The sequence below is a fragment of the Cibotium barometz genome, chromosome 47 (assembly GCF_041138505.1).
Source record: "Cibotium barometz isolate CiBa-2024 chromosome 47, ASM4113850v1, whole genome shotgun sequence".
NCBI classification, from domain to species: Eukaryota; Viridiplantae; Streptophyta; class Polypodiopsida; order Cyatheales; family Cibotiaceae; genus Cibotium; species Cibotium barometz.
The window spans coordinates 45,285,589-45,291,588 of record NC_141092.1 but is presented as its reverse complement, the minus strand read 5'-3'; positions in this window follow the sequence as shown (position 1 = coordinate 45,291,588).

The window sequence follows — 6,000 nt, the reverse complement described above, 5'->3', positions numbered from 1 at the left end:
ACAAATGAGCTAGCACACTCACATAGGGACGTTGCATTTGTAGCTTTAGGACTAGACACAATGACACATGCTTTGGCAAGGCTAAGGTAAACTCTTGACTTGAACACCCCTAGTTGGACATCCAGGATATTCAAAAACCTACACTTCAATCAAGAAGGGTTTCTTGTAGGGATGGGCACCTAGGTTATTTATTGGACCACCTTATTTGAGATAGTAAGCACTCATTTGGATATAAGTGATCCCTAAGCAAAACAAATTTCAAGTAGACCTAGAGAGGATACTTAACCTTAGGGAGAAGCTTGTTTGACAAAATCTTAGTTTAATGGAAACTCCTCCCATTAGAAGATGCCACACAAAAAACACAAGATAAGTTGTGTGAATTAATGGTCTGACTCATCGAGTAGTCAGTGATAGAGATAGGAAGTCCCATCCATTGGACCACCTTGTTTAAGATAGTAGGCACTCATTTGGATATAAGGGATCCCTAAGCGAGGTAAATTTCAAGTAGAGCTAGAGAGGATACTTAACCTCAAGGAGAAGCCTTTCCATAACCGCCTTGTTTGAGAAATCTTAGTTCAAAATGGAAACTCCTCCCATTAGAAGATGCCACACAAAAAAGAGAAGATAAGTTGCGTTAAGCATATCCCCACTTTCTAAGCTAAGGACATCTCATTTTTATTAGTGCTGGAGTATGTATGATCCCTCCTTGAGGATCACCCCATGTATGATCCCTCCTTGAGGATCACCCCATGTATGTCAAAAAGCCCTTCATTTAATTAAAGATTATAGAGGGAGAAATATGCCTAGAGAGAGAAAGTTAACTTTTAAAATTTTATCATTTGGAAAACTTCTCCCAATTCGAGGAACCTGTGTATATGCTTAGTTTCTTATTTGGATTTTGTTAGGTCATATTTTTAAAGTTAAAGACTTGATAAGAACGGGATCGAATTTAGAAAAAAAGTGGAAAATGGGAATTCTTAGTTGGATTGGGGTCATTGACTACTCAAAATTCATCTTTTGGACAATTTAGGAACCCTAGAGTAGGCCCATTTCATATCTAAGCTAGTCAAATGTGAAAAAGATTAATTTGTGAATAAATTATTCAACAAGATTTTTATAATTTGGAAAAAAAAAGAGTGCGGAAGATGGGAATTGAATCCACCATCTCCCTTTGAGCTATAGCCACTCTATAATGCTTGATTTTCAGTGATTATGGTGTAAATTAATGGTGATATTATGTATTTCTTATTTTCTAAGAAAAAATAATGGTAAAAATTATTATTATTATTCATTTTGACTAATTCACCACCTCCATCCCAGCTCAATTCACCACCTCTACCCGTGGCTCCTCTTTTTTCTCCCCCTCCCCACTCTTTTCCTTCCACCTCACTCTCATCCTCACCTTTTTTTGCCTCTTTCATCCTCACCTTTTCCTGCCTCTTTCATCCTCACCTTTTTCTGCCTCTTTCATCCTCACCTTTTCCTGCCTCTTTCACCTCACCTTCTCCATATGCTAAAAGAACAAGAATCAGTAGCTCTCGTTATGGTGAAGGAACAAGAATTAGTAGCTCTTGTTTTTCCTTCTCCATATGGTGAAGGAGTAAGAATTAGTAGCTCTCATTTTTTCTTCTCTACAAGATGAGAAGGCGACTCCTCTCCCTCGCTCTATACTTTCCAAATTACTCCCTCCGTGAAGGAGAGGCTCACCCACTCTCTCAACACCTTCTATTCCCTCCCTGAGCATTCCCTAGTGTGAAAATTTATTTTCCTCTCGCTCTATGTGTGATTTTTAGAAACTAGAGGTAAAAATACTTTTTTAAAATATTAAAATGCTTAATTGTTTATAGTAAAGTTATTAGGCCTTCATATACAACTTTAAATGTCCTTTCAAATGCTGAATTAGAGGTCTAAAAGGTTAATAGAATAGATTAGATAAATTATATTCATTTTTTATATGAAAAGTGATTGAAGATGCTTGATAGAGAAACTTAGGTAATTAAGTTTTATTTTGGACTTATAAGTTTCTCTAAAATCTCATAAATAATAGATTTAGTGAGTCTTGGGTTGTTATTGATTCAGTGGGGTATAGACGTGTCATGAGAGATATGTTATCATGAAAAGTTACTACAAAAAGAAGGGTGTGTGATTGTAGTAAACAAAGGTTTCTTTTCTACATCTAAAGAAGGGTGCACAAGTAAAATAATGTTAGTAATCAACCTAGATTAAAGCTGTATGTATACATTAAATGGAAATTTTTTATCTCCAAGTTCACAAAGTTTGATGATAAATTTATCTTTCATACTTGAGTTTGGATTCTCTTTTTATATGAGAGAGAGAGAGAGAGAGAGAGAGAGAGAGAGAGAGAGAGAGAGAGAGAGAGAGAGAGAGAGAGAGAAGATCTCAATTGTACTATAATTGGGCATAGTAGTCTTGAATATGGTTTCCCTACCTTGTAATTTATGTCTAGAAGAGATGTCATGAAGGGTGTGTGGTGAAATAATGCTGGTAATTAACCTATATTAAAGTTGCATGTATACATTAAAATGCTAATTTCTCTTTTAAAAAAATTAGGCTAAAGGTTTATTATAAAGTTTTAACATATATAGCCAGAAAGGTATAAAAGTGGGTGTGCCCAGGTTCCTCCCATTTTGGAAAGAAAAGCATGTGTGTGAGTAATTTAAATTTAATCTTCAAAGTAATGCCATTGTTGAAACCCTTTTATGCTTTTTAATTAAATCCCAAATGACATCAAAAATTATAATTGAGCTAAGGACTGGCACCCAATGAAATGAAAAAAGCAGATCTGGCCAAATAAATGGACGAGCATGGTGAGGTTGTCCTCGCTTGTAGAGTAAAGAGAAGGGAGTTTGGGGTATGACCCACTATGGATTTCGAGTCCTCCACCTTGGCATGGATGAGTCCAGTTGAAGCGGCCTATTTGGTCTCAGGTTTGCGGGTGAGAAGCCCTAAGATGAAACAACCACTTGGTGTTGGGCTTGCTCTGGGCTCCAATAAGGGTGGTGAAGTAAGAATTGGGGGAAAGCAAGTTGGCCCACCTAACGGGTGGGTTGGATGAGTATGTTGCTTTTCCTTGTGAATATGGTTGTTTTCAAATCTTGAACTAGAAATTTTTATTACACTGACATGATAAATATATCATGTAGCTTGCATCTCAAGTTGTTGAAGTACTTGTATAAGTCATATTTTTGATTCAGTGCTTCATTTATAAGAAAGAAAAATTAAAAATAAAAAAAATTTAAATTCAGTGTCCACAAGGTTTTGAGTCTGGATTACTACCTTGGGCTCAAAAATGGAACTTCGGCACCTAAGAGAAGGTTTCCCAAGTGTACCAAGTTGTCGTTGGACCCTAGGACAAGTGGGTAGGGACCTCACAACAATGGAGAAGCAAGAAAGTGGATTAAGTGGGAACTAATGAAGAAGTCAATTATGCTAGCATATAAACCAATCAACTATACACAAATTGATGCTCTGGGGGGTTTACACCATTCTAGTGGGGATATAACAATCTAGTGGGGACATAAGTGGAGAGGTACCATTGAAATTGTGGTTGGTATTTCACGTCTTTACATAGTTCACAAGCAAGAGAAAATGAGTTGACAAAAATTTACTAACTCATGATATAGCATTGTCATGTTGCAAACACTAAAAAAATATAGGAAGGGGAGATTCAAACTTTTTGTACCTTAGGTAATGGAGTCATTTCGTCCAACCACTTGGCCCATGAATTACTAGCAAAATGCACAAAGATTAAAAATTAAACATTAGATGTTTTTCTAGCATTTGTGAAAGGTGATAACAAACACCTTCTGTTAAGGGCCTTCTATGAGGACTTGAAAAAAAGTAGTACTGCTCTTGATATATAGAATGATCACCTTTTAAACACTAAAAATTTCTAGAAAAGGGTTCAAACTTTCTATAACTTCAACATTGGAGTCATTTGGTCCAACCACTTGGCCCATTAATTACTAGTAAAATGCACAAAGATTGAAACTAGCATTTGTGAAAAGTGATAATAAACACCTTTCATGAGGACTAAAAAAAAGAAGAAGCTTAAACTTCTCTTCCCATGTTTGTCTCCAAACCTCTTTGGATTGTTGCTATATGTAATCTAGTTGTTGGCTTATATATTGGGCGAAAGTTTGACGATGGATACAAGGAGTATTAAGAACAAAAATGGTATTTAAGAATATGCCTAGTAAACATATGCATGGTTGGTCAGATCTCAAGTAGTACCACCCCTCTTAAAGTAGCATATGCATAATGTGAATAATGAATATGCACGTGCATAATGTGTTGTGAATAATAAAAGTGTGTGTGTGTGTGTGTGTGTGTGAGAGAGAGAGAGAGAGAGAGAGAGAGAGAGAGAGAGAGAGAGAGAGAGAGAGAGTTTACTATACATCAATTATGGCATACAAAGAGTAACCTTGGTATAATATAATAGCAAAGAAAATGATAACAACTCTGGCGTGGCCATTTTAGTTCTTGATGTGGCAAACTCTTAAAGTTGATCCTTGGTCTCTTGGATCATAACAAGTTACAAATGTACACACACATGACATATGCACACATACATTGAGAGAGAGAGAGAGAGAGAGAGAGAGAGAGAGAGAGAGAGAGAGAGAGAGAGAGAGATTGCTATACATCATATATGGCATACACACACATGACATATGCACACATACATTGAGAGAGAGAGAGAGAGAGAGAGAGAGAGAGAGAGAGAGAGAGAGAGAGAGAGAGATTGCTATACATCATATATGGCATACAAAGAGTAACCTTGGTATAATACAATAGCAAAGAAAATGATAACAACTCTGGCGCAGCCATTGCAGCCCTTGATGTGGCAAACTCTTAAAGTTGATCCTTGGTCTCTTGGACCATAACAAGTTATAAACGTACACACATGACACATGCACAAGGACACATATGCACACATGCATTGAGAGAGAGAGAGAGAGAGAGAGAGAGAGAGAGAGAGAGAGAGAGAGAGAGAGAGAGAGAGAGAGCGCACATGGACCTTTTGTAACTTCAGCACATGGTAGCTATAGTACAATCTTTTTGATAAAAAGTGTTTGAATGATGGGAGTAGGTTTTGCTCTTGTTGATGGATATGTTTGCTTATCAAAGCTATAGTGTTCACATGACATTTACATTTTACTAGATCTTGATGGATATGCTTGCTTATCAAAGCTATAGTGTTCACATGACATTTACATTTTACTAGATCTTGATGGATATGCTTGCTTCTCAAAGCTATAGTGTTCACATGACATTTACATTTTACTAGATGGTTTAGGATGATTAACTATCTCATGGACACCACCTTAAAGTGGAAAAGTAGCCATGTTAATCAAAGTACACTTTTTATGGTGAAGGAGCAAATATAAGGACACCCCTACATAATGTGAATGAAAAAAAAACTCTATTGCTAGTCTTTATAACATGAATTCTTCTTCTTGGCAAGAGTTCGCCAAATTGCAAATTGGTCGTAATCCCTTCTCAAAGAAAAGAGAGAAAGGGGAAAGGAGGGGGGTGGATGGGGGTGTAAATTATAAGAAACACTAGAGAAAGCATGGGTCTAAAGACATGTGTATAATGAGATCAACGCAAATCACCCCCTTTTCTTTTTCACACATGCATACCTAATTAAATGGAGGGGCCAAGTGATTGGATACTAACACAAGGTTGGCTCTCTTATCCTAAGCCTAGTTCATAACATATTTTGAGTGAAAGTAGTCCAATGGCACCCCCATCAACACTACTTTTGAGTGAAAGTAGTCCAATGGCACCCCCATCAACACTACTTTGGGCCAAGTGATTGGATACTAACACAAGGTTGGCTCTCTTATCCTAAGCCTAGTTCATAACATATTTTGAGTGAAAGTAGTCCAATGGCACCCCCATCAACACTACTTTTGAGTGAAAGTAGTCCAATGGCACCCCCATCAACACTACTTTTCATTATTATAATCCATGGGT